The sequence below is a fragment of the Gymnoscopelus braueri genome, assembly GCF_963280865.1.
Source record: "Gymnoscopelus braueri genome assembly, chromosome: 14".
Lineage (NCBI taxonomy): Eukaryota > Metazoa > Chordata > Actinopteri > Myctophiformes > Myctophidae > Gymnoscopelus > Gymnoscopelus braueri.
This window is the reverse complement of record NC_137619.1, coordinates 39,526,654-39,544,111: the sequence shown is the minus strand read 5'-3', so window position 1 is coordinate 39,544,111 and position 17,458 is coordinate 39,526,654.

The following is a 17,458-nucleotide window of genomic DNA, read 5'->3' as shown; positions in this document are numbered from 1 at the left end:
CTCATAGCGCGGCACTTGTATATCTGCTATTTTTGAATAGCCAAAGAAATCAGAAAATGACACGGATGCGTTCCCGATCTCGATGGATTAAGTGCCTTCGGGGTCGGGGACAAGGGGATGATGGAGAGGCGATGGAGGCCGTCATTGCTCGAGTCGATCCCTGCCCCCACCTTGCCCGTGACTCCCGAACTGTGACCTTTTGCCGTTCACGCGAGATTAATTGTTCTTTTAGAGGCCCCACTTAATAACCTGTGTGATAGTCATCAGGGGAATGGCCGCTTCACCTGAATGCTAGTCGTCGGGTCAGATTTGCTTGACTGGCTGTCATTGGACTGAGGATGGTGTAATAAGGGTGGTGGTGAATCGGGGGGGATGATATGCCCTGCTTACAGCTGTCAGGATTTGTGCAATTGGCAGTAACCTTCAGTAGCCCTTTGCCAGATGCTCTCACACAACACATACTGAGCAGTTTTGTTCAAAAAAACATGTTTTCTTTTTGCTATACTGAGCACACTGTGTTCATTGGTCCCAGGCAGGTGTATAAGAGAACTCCTGCTTTGAAACGCTGTTGTATACAGAGCTTCTGATTGAGACAGGCTTTTGGAGGAAACACACAGCTTTAACAGGGTGAACTGGGGGAAAAGGGATTTAAGTTCTTCCCTTTGAGATTTGTTAAAACATCATATCTTTGAAATATTTCCTGTGATGAATAGTGATTTTTCACTGTGGTGTTTCCCTCCTCTTTCTGGGTCATTATTATCAAGACTTTTGACATTTGGATAGCAAAAATGGAAAATCCAGCATGTGGAGCAATGGGGCGTCGATTACCTGCTGTGTGCTGACTGCTGTTTGAAAGGGCCAACATGCAGAATACAGCCTACTAAAGGGACAAACTGCAGAATACAGCCTACTAAAGGGCCAAAACCGCATAATACAGCCTACTAAAGGGACAAACTGCAGAATACAGCCTACTAAAGGGCCAAACTGCAGAATACAGCCTACTAAAGGGTCAAACTGCAGAATGCAGCCTACTAAAGGGTCAAACCGCAGAATACAGCTTACTAAAGGGCCAACATGCAGAATACAGCCTACTAAAGGGCCAACATGCAGAATACAGCCTACTAAAGGGTCAAAACCGCAGAATATAGCCTACTAAAGGGCCAAACTGCAGAATACAGCCTACTAAAGGGCCAAACTGCAGAATACAGCCTACTAAAGGGTCAAACTGCAGAATGCAGCCTACTAAAGGGTCAAACTGCAGAATACAGCCTGCTAAAGGGTCAAATTGCAGAATACAGCCTACTAAAGGAACAACATGCAGAATGCAGCCTACTAAAGGGCCAAACTGCAGAATACAGCCTACTAAAGGGCCAACATGCAGAATACAGCCTACTAAAGGGCCAACATGCAGAATACAGTCTACTAAAGGGCCAACATGCAGAATACAGCCTACAAAAGGGCCAACATGCAGAATACAGCCTACTAAAGGGCCAAAACCGCAGAATGCAGCTTAGTAAAAGGTCAAGCTGCAGAACACAGTCTTCTGGGAAAATAAATGTACCTACTGCTCCATTTAGTTCACCCTTTTAACCCACTTAGACTGGGAAATAATCTGTCATTTCAAATTTCTTTGGCTATATCAGCAGATATGCAAGCTCATGCGCGGCACCGAGTGCTTGTAGATCTGCTATATTTTTTTAAACATGAAAATGAGTGCTAATCTTTGAATATATGTTAAAAAAAATTAAGCGTACATTTGTAAAATATTATTTTTCCAGGGACCCCCAGAAGCAAAGATTTGAGTCTAAAAATGTTGTTTAAAAAAAATGTAGCCTATTCAAAGACTTGAACAACATGTCCAAGATTTTTCAAAAATAGCAGATCTTCAAGCTCATAGCGCGGCACTTGGTTCAGTGCTATGAGCTTGTATAATCTGCTATTTTTGAATTGCCAAAAGTATAAAATAATGGTTATAGCTAAAAATAAAAAATGACACAGGGATGCGTTCCCGGTCTTAATGGGTTAAAACCGGACCGCTGCATTGTTGATTTAAGGAGACGTTGCGATCCCTTTTAATCTCTTGCCACAGTGTTGAGTGCTTGGATTGGATTAATGGAGAAGAATAAACAAAATAAGGACGCAGCTTCATCTCTCTCTACCAGACTCTCTGGTTCTGTCTACAGACAAATTGGACAATTAATCTCAGATAGCATTACTGGGTCTGTCACATTATTATTATTACATAATCGCCTGATCGCAATTAGAGATAATCGTAATGATTTTTGCATGATTGTCAGATTCGTTTCCATTGATCTGTATGAATTCATCTGTTGAAAAGGTTTCTTACATTCAAAAACTAGACCAGGAGACCTGGATGTGCCAGACTCCTAGTGGTTAAATACTCGAGGTGACGTCGAGGTGACGTCGAGGTGACGAGATTTATGGCAGTGGGCAAACTCCTTGGTCTTTGGGTCAAATTTGAATACAAAAAAAAAAATTATTACGTCAGTGGCAGTGAAGGACTTTCTGCTACCTGTGTCAGTGAAGTCTGCTTTTGGGTCCTTCCACCTATCCCGGGGACAGCCACTGCTAGCGTGCACTCAATTATTTTACACTGCAAGAAAGACTTGACCAATCCAATTACATCCACGGTGGGGCTGGCGTGTAAGACATGTTGTGCTGGACTGTGCGTCTGAAAGGACCAACTCTGGTATCCGGTCATGCTGCTGTGACAGTGGGATGCAAGGTGTACAGCTTTGGAAATGACTACTCTCAGATCAAGGACAGTGAGATTGATGTCCATGTATTCAACACTGTGTCTTTACGCTGGAAGAAGTTACCCCCATGGGCAACTGGAAGAGAACGTCCCCTTGAGGTTCCCTCCAGGCGCATGTGCCACACAGCTGTGCTGATACAGGATATCATCTACATCTGGGGGGGGACTCCTTACGGCAACATACTTTATGCATTTGATGTCGACACCCACAGATGGTTCAAGCCTGTGGTTTCTGGCACTGTTCCAGAGGAGATGGAGGGCCACTCAGCCTGTGTATTGGGTATGGTCATGTATGTCTATGGAGGGCTTATCCGAGGGACTGGATTCACTAATGACATCTACAAGTTGGACACCATCACAATGATCTGGACTTTAATTAACACCAGGGGCACTACAGCCACTTCTTCACACTTTCACACTGCCACCATTATCGGGACAAAGATGTTTGTATTGGGAGGAAATATAATGGGATACAAAGAACACATCAGAGTGTTTGACACAGATACCAACTGCTGGCTGAGCACACCTTCTGCACAGCTTCTTACAGAAGCACGCAGAGACGATTCAGCCTTTACCTACAACGGAGAGCTGTACATAATTGGGGGCCTGACAATCAACTATTTCAACGATGACCTGTGGAAATTCAGTCCAGAGACCTTCTCCTGGAAGAATATTGAAACCTCCTGGAAGACGGTTGAGTCCAAGGGGAAAGGCATGTGTCTTATAGTTGACATGACCTGTTGCATGGTGGGAGATTGTGTCATCCTCTTTGGAGGAGGTAACACAGGTGATGACCTGTACATCCTAGACTTAAGTCCTAGTCTGAAGACGTTATGTAAGCTAGCAGTTATTCTGTACGGTCTGGACCAGTCTGAACTCCCACACGACATCAGATGGGAACTGGCAGCCATGACTACCAGCAGCGACAGATAAAGTTCCCCCTCCCCCCCAAAAAATAAAAAACACCTAGCCTCGCGTAGCCAGACTATATCACTGCGTGGATATGAGTCTGGTGCTTCCTTGATCCCAAGGGGCGGGATCAAAACAATGGACCTTGACTCAATTGGTTAGAAAAACAACCAACTACCAATTACAGTCTCCCATATTCGAATACTGGGCCCTGATTGGTCACCCACGTCTTCTGGAGCAGGAAATGGATTCTCTATGGAGCGGTGCCAGACCCAAATCGCAGAGTGCAAATTTTTTTTGCACTCGCAGATTCGTCTGGTCCTAGGCTACGCTATACCCACACGTTTAGCTGTGGTGCTCATTCCACGATTGCACGATCCTTATCAGGTTGTACCTCGTTGTAATTGTGGCTAATCAACGGTACAAAATACGATACCAACTGTTATTATTGAAGAGGTGAAATAATCAACCAAAGTTACGTTTCTAAACTTTCTTTTTAGGAGTTTTATATGCTCACATAGGCCTACGGTTTACTATCGTCTGATGATCAGGAGGCTAGAATTCTCTGATAAACGTGCAAAATAATCCAATTGTGGAAATTGCCTTTTTAAGAGCTGAAATCGTGTGCGCTTGCAAAAGTAGAGAGAGAGCAAGCAGGGAGGGAATTCCTCCTTTTATCTTGAGAGACTGTAGACTATATTTGGAGGAAATTGCTTACCACAGTTCCTCTCATCAATAATACATAGATTCTATTCGCGTTTGCTTTTACAGACATACACTGTCTTATTGGAGGCCTAACCATGCATTTTACTTCAAACCCCATCGGAATTGATGGCTTTTCATTCACAGGAATGAAGACGGATTTCAAAACAAATCGTCATGCTTGCATTTGGAGATGCTGGAGAAATGCAGTATACAGTCTAATCGCGTAATGAGCCCATGACCGATTTACGGCTGAGGTTTTTTTGTAGATAAATGGCTGCTTTTCAATTGCAATTTATTACAACTGCCCCCCCCCCATAGCTACTGATTGAAGTCTTGCTATTGATCCCACTGCAGTTTGTTAGGAATGTGGTCTCTTAAGAGCAGCTTCATTCCCGTCACAGCTATAAGGAGCGTTAGACAAGCGCTCTCTAATGCTTCTCCACCTCCTCAAAACTCACACAAACCCCCCTCTGATCTGATCTGAGCTGGACTAAAACACGCCAGAAAGTAAGTAAACTTTATTCTCAAAAACGAGAGTTACAAGGTGCTGTAGAATGAAAAACATGACAGAAATAAAACAATCAATAAAAAAAGTTTAAAACAGAAAAACATGGGGTAACGATATACTGTAAATACACAGAAGGCACAGATGTTTTTAAGAAATGCTTCTTGGAAAAACAACCCTGTATATACTTCATTGACCGGAGAGGTCAATGAAGGTCTATACTCAGAGGTCTATACTCAGCCCTCTCCTTTTTTCCCTATAGACCAAATATCTTAGCCGAAAATAGCAGATCTACCAAACTCACAACATTGTGACACATTGTGAACTTGTAGATCTGCTCTTTTCGCAGCATGTTCTCGCCAGAATAGGGGGCTCTAGGTTTCATGTTGTTAAAGCTATCTACTGACAGCGTTTTTTATAACGGTAACACTTGCTCATAAAGTACCCATAATTAATGCTTAATTTATTATTACTTAATACATTATTTAAGCGTTAATTAAGCATTAATTCATCATTAATTCCTTGTAAATCATGTATTAACACATCGGGTGCCAAACACGGTCTGAACCGTGTTTGCGCAGAGTAGCGGTCCGGTGCCGAACACGGTCCAGACCGTGAAATATGTCTTTTTGTTTTTTTCGTTTTTCTCCACACGGGCGGGGCTAGAGCAGCTCTGGGAGTACCCATTGTGATCTTGAGAAGGATAGGCCAGATAGATCACCGGAAACAAAAACATGGCTGCCATCCACTTCCTGTCTATTTCCTTCTTTAAAACACCTATATCTCCGAATCTGTTTCCGGTGGGGAAAACCGGTCATGCGCGATGCGCGATCCCCCCCCATTGTAACTCGCGAGTGAAATGTTATCGTTCCAGGCTGTAGCCAGGGTCATCGCGCAACATGAATGGATGTTTTTTTTTACATGGATTTGCTCCTCGTGGAGTCTAGAGCCTTAAACAGCAAAACGCAGTCAATGGGGAGAATGCTGGCACCCAACGTAAGTTGTTATGAAAAAATGCTGGCACCCAATGTGTTAAGTAACTTTGCGTTGGGTTAGTTCACCCCCAAAATGACTTTTTTTCCTATGGATTAGTCACCCCATGGAGACTTGAATTAATGGATATTTTTTTGTTTTTGTCCCATTCCTAAGCCAATAATAGGACCGGTTGGCAGTGGTTCCGATAAGAGACTCTTTGTGTCTCCTACCGGAACGGCTGCCGGTCATCAAATTATTAGCTTAGGAATGAGACAAAAACAAAAAAATAACCATGAATTAAAGTTTCCATGGGGTGACTAATCCATAGGAAAAAAAGTCATTTTGGGGGTGAACTAACCCTTTAACAAATGATTAACTAATGATTTTAATTAATGATGAATTACAAGGAATTCATGCTTAATTAATGCTTAACTAATGCTTAATTAACGCTTAATTAATGTATTAAGTAATCATAAATTAAGCGTTAATTACGGGTACCTTATGAGCAGGTGTTACCTTTATAACTAATGGAAGACGGTTCCAAAGAGTGGGAGCTGCAACTGCAATGGCTCGGTCACCCTTATAGTTTTTAGCCCAGATTTCAGGACAGCCAGAGGGCCTTGGCCAGAAGTCCTGAGAGATCTGAGTGTCCAGGCAGGGGACACAGTCATTCAGATTATGTAAAGTGGAGCCAGACCATGTAGTGCTTTATAGATGATTGAGACAGAATTTTTAAATAAATTATATAGTCAATGGGTAACCAATGTAGAGTGGACATTATTACACAATTGACAGTGTAATGTATGACTTAATGTACGTTTGTGTTGGTTAAAAGTGTAGCAGCCACATGTTGGACCAACTAGAGCCGAGATACAGAGGAACCCTAACCCTTTGAAAAGGAATATAGCCCGATCTGTGCTTCTGGGGGTCCCTGGAACAACATAATTTGAGATGGGGGTCCGTGGCCTAATACATATTATTTTGGCAGTCCTTGACCTGGAAAAGTTGTCGCACCACTGATATAGCAACATATACTGTTAGGATTTAGAAAATACTTTTAGATATGTATTTGGCTGCAGATCTAAAAGCTCACTCGGTGCCGTGCTATGAGCTTGTAGATCTGCTATTTTTGAATAGCCAAAGAGATCTTAAAATGACACAGATGAGTTCCCGGAATTGAATGGGTTAAGTACATTTTAATTGGCTGAACACTTTAATTGGCTGAACACTGGGCGCCACATCAATCACATTTTTGTGGCCTAAATCAACAGATCAGATAAGTAAGTAAGTAAGTTGGGCCACTGCAATCCTAAACATTTGAGAAACTCCACAGTGCTCCCATTGGAGCACCCTGACTTCCTCACTTTTTTCTCTGGTTTTATAGTTGTGTTTCATCTGCTGAAGAAATAAGACAGCAACGTCCCAGATGGGGAATAAGTATGCCTGTTCTCATCTATGTCAGAAAAGTCTTTAGAAACTCCTTCTGAGAGAAAGGACTTGTTACACGTGTTTGAAGAGAATGGAGGGATGGGGGGATTCTAACTGCCATTACGTGACCCTGATTAGCCACAACAAATGGTTAAGCTTAAGCTTAAGAGAGTCTGATCGCTACAGTGAGTTTTATGTTCTCAGAATGCTCTGGCATCCTTTTGAAAAAACTGGAAAAACAAGATGAGACACTCACACTGAATCTCAAGACGCATCAATTCTCTTAGTGAACCGAACACTCAAGAACATAATCACTCCTGAGGATATATGGCAGCGAGCTGATTACCGAGGCACTCAATAACACCGAGACCAAGTTTGACGTAACCACTGAGCATGAAGTCCTTGATGAATTGAACTCAATATGTTCTGGGACCGGGGCCTTTATGTGTGATTTTTCATGATTGTGGCGCTAATGTTGTAACCAGGATCATTAATTGAGCTGGAGGTGGCAGGGGACTGGTGTGTGCCAGGAGTCAGCTTGCAGCGAGGGCTGTTTTCCACACTGTATAATCATCATGGCAATGCCCCCCCATCCACCCACCCTGCAAACACAGGCTGATCTATGGCACCACGAATTACAGTTCACTCAGCTATATAGGTGAAGGATTAGAGGTATAACTTATACACAGAGAACAAAACAACCCCCCGGCAGCTTTTTTATCTCGAGTATAAGAACAATGGGGGACGTTATCGGTGAAAGCAGACGAAGAAGAAAAGAAAGAGGGCTTTACTAACTGTGGACGCTTTTAAAAACATTTCATATGTTTAATGTTGTGGACCCTGCAGGCAGAAGTGGAAAAAATACTTAAATGTTTTACTTAAGTAAAAGTATCAATAGTGCAATTTAGAAGTACTCTGTTACAAGTAAAAGTCCTGAATTAAAAATGTTACTTGAGTAAAAGTACAAAAGTATTGGTATCAAAATGTGCTTAAAGTACCAAAAGTAAAAGTACTAAAATGTTTGAAAATAGCACATCTACAAGCTCACAACGCGTCGCGATGCGACGCGTTGTGGCTTGTAGATCGGCTATTTTCAAATAGCCTAGGTATGAAATAGGGCTAAAGTGGTTAATGTATGTTTTATAATGTAATATTTTATATCTGCAATAATAAGTAACTAGTAACTAAAGTTTTCAAATAATTGTAGTGGGGTAAAAGTACAATATTTGCCTCTGAGATGTAGTGTAGTGGAGTAAGAGTAAAAGTATAGACAATTGGAAATGCTCCACTAAAGTAAAAGTACCTCAAAATTGTACTTAAGTACAGTACTTGAGTAAATGTACTTAGTTACTTTACACCACTGACCCCAGGAAGACTAGTGACCGCGGCAGCTGGAAGCTAATTGGGATCCGAATAAAGAATAAAGAACTAGAAAAAGTGCTCCTCGGAGCACAGGTCTCCGCCAGGTCAGGTTAGTTATTGTGGCCTCCTGGTGGCGCTATAATAGGCCAATGTGAAAAGGGTGGCATTTCTTCCTCGGCCTAGTGGGAATGTGCGTGCAAATTTTCACGGAAATCGCACGCCACGTTCATGATTTCAGACATTTTGTTCAAAACGGACCAATCCTGCAAACTTTGGAATTCAACCTTAGCCAATCAGGATGGAATATGAAATATCGGACAGATGCGTCTTGATCACATGACTATAGAGATACTGTGTACCGATTTGCGTGATGTTTGGATAAAATCTGAAGGATTAATATCCAAAAATGTATTTGACATAAGTCGGCCTCCTGGTGGCGCTGTAAAAAGCAGATGTGAAAAATGCAGTGCAGATGTTTTTCCTTGGCCTCTAGAGAGTAGGCGTGCAAAGTTTCACGCAGATCGGTGCAGTTATAGTTAAAAATGCAAATCGGCCTGTTATAGCGCCACCATGAGGCTGATGTGAAAAGTTTTAAGTGCCATTTCTTCCTCGGCCTAGTGGGAATGTGCGTGTGCAATTTTATGGAAATGGCAAGCTGCGTTCATGATTTGAGGCAGTTTGTTGAAAACGGACCAATCCTGCAAACTTTGGATGGTAACCTTAGCCAATGAGGATGGAATATGGGAAAGCGGACTGATCAGGGTTGATCACATGACTATAGAGATACTGTGTACCGATTTGCATGAGGTTTGGTTAAAAACTGTAGGAGTAATGGGAAAAAATGGGTTTTGCACAAATCGGCCTCCTGGTGGCGCTATAACAGGCCCATGTGAAAAATTTGAGGCAGAGGTTCTGAATTGGCATCCAGGGAGTGTGTGTGCACAGTTTCGCAACGACAGGGCCAACGGTGCCGGAGATTTGGTGGTAACACACAGACAGGACGGACGGACGGACACACGGACGGACGGACGGACAGGGGCGAAAACATACTCTCTCGCCATGCCTTTCGGCCTGGCGGAGACAATAAAGAGAGAATGTATTTGGCCCTGATAGAAGCGAGGCTGTTACTGGGTTCGATTCCCGCCGGGGACATTGTGGGCGCTGGGGGCGTGTCTTCTCCTCCGCGTCATCAGTGCCCATACCCTAGGTGGGGTTGGCGAAAGGACCCACTCTGTGTGGAGTTTGCATGTTCTTCCTGTGTCTCTCAGGGTAGTTAATACCCTCACAAAAACATGTAGTAATCCTGGTCACTATAACGCCTCCCCCATGACAGCCGGGGCGCCTGATGGAGGGGAAGGGAACTGGTTGGAATAACGTGTTCCTTCCACGCGTTACGTCCAACCAGGGAAACTCCCCCCTGTCAGGTGACAAGAAGGTCAGTTGGCTCTCATGCATTGAAGGAGGCATGAGCTCGGCCCTGGCCTCCCTAGGCTGGTGAGGGGAGTGTAGTGCCCAGGATCACTTAGAAAATTGGCAGCGGGTGAAAAATAAGGGTTACAAAAATCGTGGGATAAAAAAAATTATATTAAAAAAAAAAGAAGCGAGGCTGTAAGGATGGTGATGTCAGTGGATAGGTCGGTGCCTTTTGCATCACTTTGGAACCCATGCAAGATATCTCCTAAACCTAAACTACTGGCTGCATTGCCATGGAATTAGCTATGCACATTCATGAACCCAATGACCTGTTGAATTTTGGTGACCCTCAAAGCCTTTATTCTAGCTCCATCGGTAGGCAAAAATGTCCACTTGCACACAAGATATCTCAAAAATCTAATGTCCATGAAATGTTCTCAGTGCATTTCACGCTCCCAGGAGGGTGTAGGCTCCAACCTTTTAACCCATTAAGATCGGGAACGCATCTGTCATTTTACGATATTTTTGGGCTATTCAAATATAGCAGATATACAAGCTCATAGTGCGGCACCGAGTGCCGCGCTATGAGCTTGCAGATCTGCTAGTTTTGAAAAATCTTGAACATTTTTGCAAATCTTTGAATATTTATGTTTTTAAAGGGAACATTGTAACTCAAATCTGTGCTTCTGGGGGTCGCTGGAACAACATATTTTACAATTGTTCGCTTTAGATATATATATATATATATGTATATATATTCAAAGATTTGACCAAATTTTCCACGATTTTTCAAAAATTGCAGATATACAAGCTCATGAGTGCCGCGCTATGAGCCTGCATATCTGCTATTTTTTAATAGCCCAAAGAAATCTTAAAATGTCTCAGGTCTTAATGGGTTAAGTGACCCCATGACCTTTCCTCTAGCATAACCCTCAGTTTTTTCAGCACAAACGATATGCTAAATGGATACAATGTATTCAGAAACGCTTTGAAAATGTGTTACTTGTTTTTCCCAGCTTTCTGTTCAAATAATTAAAATAAGATAAAAGAAAAAGAGCTCTCACATCCACTATAAAAACCCAGGTGCAGGACAAAACGATCAAAGCATGTAAAAAGAAAAGAAAAAAAAGAAAAACCTGCCAAATAATTAAAATAACTTCATTATCATTATATGTGGATGAATCCGTCCTCTCCTCTGAAAAGCTTCTGTCACAGAAGTCTGCCTCCGTCTCTCATCCATCTGTCACTTTAACGTTAACTCATCACGCTCTTTTATGTAACAGATTTTCATGTTTTTCAGCAGGTTCTTTGGTATTGTCACAAACATCACACTGACTTTTGAAACACATAATTTCTGTTTAGTTGGAGTGAAATAACTCATAACCATATTTGTCTTTCTCTCTGTCGTGCCTGTTGTGTGACTGCCTGCATGTATTTATTGCAGTGGTGGAAAAAGCAAACAAATGTTTTTCTTAAGTAAAAGTATCAATACTGCAATGTAGAAATACTGTAGAAATTACTGTAGGTAAAAGTCCGGAATTCAAAATGAATAAAAGTACAAAAGTATTGGTATCAAAATGCACTTAAAGTACCAAAAGTAGAAAGTACTCATTACGCAGAATGTCCCATTTCACAAGTTTTCAAATATAAAAAATGCATACAAATCTTTTGAAAATACCAGATCTACAAGCTCACAGATGCGACGCATTGTGAGCTTGTAGATCGGCTATTTTCAAATGGCCGAAATGTATATAGGGCTGGGTAATGTATGTGTTGTAACAATAATCAAAATCTACAAAGTAACTAGTAACTAAAGCTGTCAAATAATTGTTGTGGAGTAAAAGTACAATATTTGCCTCTGAGATGTAGTGGAATAGAAGTAAAAGTATAGAAAAATGGGAATAAAAAAGTCCTCAAATTTGTACTTTACTCGAGTAAATGTACTTAGTTACTTTCCACCACTGATTGCTTGGTGTGCCTGTGTGTATGAGGAATGGAGGGAGAGGGCAAGAAGAAGAAACAGTTTGTGTTTAAGCATGTAAACTGTATGATACTTAATTGACCGGGGTCCCATCTATACACCAAATCTCTTTTTTTCGCAGAATGTTCAACAATTATGTCATGACCAGAGTAGGGAGGCTAGGATTCATGTGGTTAATTATGTGCTACTACATTTGATTCGTTGTTCACTTTTTCAGCATTCCATACACACAGAAAAAAATACAAAACAAGGAAACGTCAGGAAATCTTAAAATGACACAGATGCGTTCCCGGATTGAATGGGTTAAAGAAGTATACAATATACATAAGATAAGTAGAGAGTGCAGTTCAACGTATTGCAAAAGAAAGTCACTCATTCATTCATTCATACATGCAACGTATGCACAGAGGCGTCAATTGGGTATAGCGAGGTATTGCAGCTGCCATAGCTTGGCTCCGGGGGGGGGAAATTAAATGTACTAAATCAAAAAAAAAAAAATCCATGAATGTCTCTATCTATCTGCGTTGATTATTCTGTTATTACATTACAGTAAAATAACTACAAATGCAAATTTGATTGAACACAATGATTGCTTTCACAAGGTATTTCATTCTCCACAACGCTTGTATCTCCCCTATCTTGTCAAATGGTATATTCCCAGGCCCAGCCTGGGAATCCCAGGTTCAGTACAGGTGCAATGCATTATTGTTAATTAGCAAGCAGCAGTGGCATGTTTTTTCAAGTCTTAGAGTGGCAGACAGTCTGTTTTGTTTACTTGTGATTGTACAGTAAAAATGAAAAGGAACCTCTCTGCATGCATTTTTTGGTAAAAAAAAAGACTGACAGAGCAACCCCCGCAGCAGACAGACCAGGTGTTGAAGAAGGTGGCGACGTCTAATATGCAAGGCACCAACCTGCTCATCAAGAAGAGCAGTTAGGGTTCAGTGGCTTTGCTCGAAACTTCACTTCAACGCGAAACCAAGGAGGAACCAGGGACGCTCCATCGCTCTCTGGACGCTCCATCAGACGGCTGGCTGCTCATACCTACTGAGCCACGGTCCATCAAACAGGCTGAAAACAGTGTCCGTGAGTGAAATTAAAAGGCATGGGGGCATTAATCACTCTATTGCTGTCTTGAACGATTCAACGTTAAACTGTATGATCTGTTTTCAGTTTATTGTTCCCATTCAAACCCGGGCACGCATCTGTGTCATTTTAGATTTTAGCTATAACCATTATTTTATACTTTGGCTTTTCAAAAATAGCAGATAAACAAGCTCATAGCGCGGCGACGAGTGCCACGCTATGAGCTTGTAGATCTGCTATTTTCAAAAGATTTTTATACATTTGAAAATTTGAAATGGGACATTCTGCAGTACTTTTACTTTTGGTACTTTAAGTACATTTAGATGCCAATACTTTTGTACTTTCAAGTACATTTTGAATTCCAGACTTTTACTTGTAACAGAGTATTTCCATTTTACAGTATTGATACTTTTACTTAAAGACGGGGTGCCGTGATTTTCAGTGATTCCCCCCCCCCCCCCTAAAACATAATCATCAGGTATTATGGTTATACTAGGAGGAAGATTTTTTTCAAAAAAGTGTACAGAAATTGTTAAAATTATGTTTTTATGTGGACACGCCTCCAGTTCATTAAGTATACCTGGTTCTCACCTTAGCACCTCCTCCACCACCTTAGCACCACCCACCTGTCCTAGTCCCTCCTCCTCCTCATGCCCACACCTGTTGTGTTATGATAATGAGGGGGAGGGTATGTTTTTACTATGTCACTAAAGCACTGTTTTTCTATTGGCACGTTTGACCCTCAAGGTTTCAGCCTCCAGGTAGAAACTCAAAATAGTCAGAGAAGACATAAAACACCATTAAAACCCCACCAGGGGGCTTAATGAAGTTCTATCAACCTCATAGACACATGAAAAACAGAAAAAGTGCAAAACCATGGCACCACCTCTTTAAGTAAAACAAATGTAGTACTTTTCCCACCACTGTTTGTTTTAAAGACAGGATGCATCAGTGTATATATATATACCACGTCAGGTTTATTTGCATCATTAACAATCATACACATTCATAGGTCTCTCAGCACTGTATAGCACATGGACACAGGACATGTATTCTACAGTACATTAACCTGCCTCATCCACAGACCTCATCCTTTTCAAGGACTGGTGCGTACACAGTTCATCCTATACACCAGAACAATGGTTCAGTAGCAAGAGCAAATCAAAAAAAGCTGCCTAATCAAAAAACAAACAAAAACATGACAAAATCCATCACAGACTATAACATCAGTGCAATTCTTTAGCATATATTGTAAGTACTATATATGCTTTCTACGAGTACAGATTTGATCACATTGGCTGGGAAGTGCTCAGCAGGTCACCAGAGTGCACGAAACATCAACAAAGTAAAAAAAGTTTGTCAAATAATTGGATTCCAACATGGAATCAAGTTATTTATCGTTATGCTGTAAACAAAAACCAAGGCATTCAAACGATTAGTAGTACACGTTAGAATGGATATGGCACACGACTGTTGCCCATGCTAAAAGAAGCACTGCAATGCAAACGGAATTGGATATAAAAAAGGGAGAAAATGTGGTTGTTTTTTTTCTCTTGAGAGCGTAAAATGAAACCAAATGGACCCTTATAGATCTTTAACTCTTGAGAGCGTAAAATGAAACCAAATGGACCCTTACGGGTCCATTTGGTTTCATTTTATGCACTCAAGAGTTAAATTATTGTTACACATCTGCATTACTTAAAGGACAACTTCACCCATTTTCTTCATATAATTGGTCCTTAAAAAAAAGCTAATAGAAACTGCATGCATTCTATTCCTGGAAAGTTGCAATGCAATAACAGAAGCCATTGTTCTCGCGTTAATACAAATCTAAAAAAATAAAAATAAAAAATGTGAAATCTTATCCTGCCTACCAATGATGTCACTGGTAGACGGGTTTCTGTACTGTCCACAGCTCTCCTCTGAGACACAGACCGAGTAGGGAAAAAAATTGTACCATTTTATCATGAGCATTAGTGGACCAATTATATGAAGATGGGTTGAAAATGGGTGAAGTCGTCCTTTAATTAAAGAATTGTTATTTTGATCAACGTTTGCCAGTCATCTCTCCGGTACCAACATCAATAGGCCTACAGCATGGAATTGTGGACAAAATCTTATCCAACGACAACAAAATATTCTATAATATTCAATAATAAGTCCTGGGTCTGAGAGGCTAAATCTCATCAAATGGTGGTCCGTGGCTCAAATGCCAAATAAATAATGAATGGGCCTTGATATGAAAGGGGTTGAAAACCACTGCTGTATGGCACGGTGATCAGTGATCACTGATCAGTGTAAAAAAAATCCTAATTTTCACTGTAAACATAATGTAGTGAAGTCTAACCAAAATCTCACTGTAGTGGTTGAGATGAGCGTGTGTGTGGCATAAGAGAACATGCTAGAGAGATGGAGGTTGCACCCAGTGGTGTAAAGTAACTAAGTACATTTACACAAGTACTGTAATTAACTCTCTCAGTGCCACGCCCCGACATATCCCGAGTTTTTCCAGAGTACCCTCAGTGCCAGCACGAGAAATCCCGAGTTTTTACTTTTGACTGTGGTCGCGCTATTCTGATTATTTTTCATGATCACTTTCGCTTCCTGACTCCTTCAGACTCACCCGGAGCCGGATGTAAAAAAAAAATTCATTTCCGGGTCACGTTGTTTTTCTCCGGTGATTTTCGGCCAGAATAGGGAAAGTCACGGTTTTTCACACGGTATAAAAAACGAACGGAGAGGTCCACGTCTACTCTCTTTTGTCTGGGTGACGATCAGTCATCGTAGTCGTGTATCGCATCGTAATTTAGCCCGATCAACGAATGTCAAAAATGTCAACATCCGGTTAGGACCGGATATGACGTCAGCCTGTTTGGGAGGGGGCGAGTGAGCCAGCGAGATCATCAATGTGTCGATTTGTTGCTCTCTACTGGTAGAACTGTATTATGGGTTTAAAACCCCAATCAGATCATTTATTTGAATGAAAAATTTAAAAATTAAAAAATTAAAAAAAACGCACATTTCTGGCACTGGGGGAGTACTTTATGAAAATACTCTTGGCAGTGAAAGAGTTAAGTACAATTTTGAGGTGCTTTATTGGAGTATTTCCAATTTTCAGTACTTTTACTTCTACTCCACTTCGTTTCAGAGGCAAATATTGTACTTTTACCCCACTACAATTATTTGAAAACTTTAGTTACTAGTTACTTTGTAGATTTAGATTATTATTACGAAACATAAAGTAACCACTTCAGCCCTATACACATTTCGGCCATTTGAAAATAGCCGATCTACAAGCTGACAATGCGTCTTATTGTGAGCTTGTAGATCTGCTATTTTCAAAAGATTTTTTGACATTTTTATGCATTTGAAAATTTGTGAAATGGGACATTCTGCATAATGAGCACTTTCTACATTTGGTACTTTAAGTACATTTTGATACCAATACTTTTGTACTTTTCCTCAATTAGAATTCCGGACTTTTACTTTTAACAGAGTACTTCTACATTGCAGTATTGATACTTTTACTTAAGCAAAAAAAAATAGTACTTTTTCCACCACTGGTTGCACCCCAGTCGAAGCCCCCCCCTCATACCCGCTCATGTGCCCTTTCTGCCGCTGTATTCAGAGTATCACAAAGCTGGAGATTCAATTGCAAACACTCAAATACAAAATGCCTAATAATGGATATTACACATTACTATACTTTTTTTTCTTTTTTTCTTTTTTTACATTAATCGTGGTTTGGAATATTATGTTATTATTAAGTATCCCATAGCCTTGTGTTACAATTCTATAATAACACTGATCGCCATGGGGGTGATTTCATGAGGTGCTAATAGAATAGAATGTGAACTATTGCGGCTATATACTACAGTATATGTGCATCCTATGCAAGCATAGAAATAATAATAAACATAGCATATTCATCATATTAGATACCTTCTGCATTGCCACAAATCTGGCACTATGTACATTTCAGATTTTACATATATATACACATCCAGCACACAATCCCGGTGCTGTTTTTGGCTGCACATTTGATGCGCAGGACAAAAATCTTGAGCCGTTTAGCGTGGTCCTGGTCCAAAATGACCATCTGGCTTCAGTCAAAACATCTGAGACCCTGTTAACCCCATTCAGACCGGGAACGCATATGTGTAATTTTTAAGATTTCTTTGGGCTATTAAAAAAATTGGGCTATTAAAAAAATCATGAAAATGTGTGCAATCATCCGATTTTTTTAATTTATTTTTTAAGCTGACATTTGTAACTCAAATCTTTGCTTCTTGGGGTCCCTGGAACTAAATGTTTTACA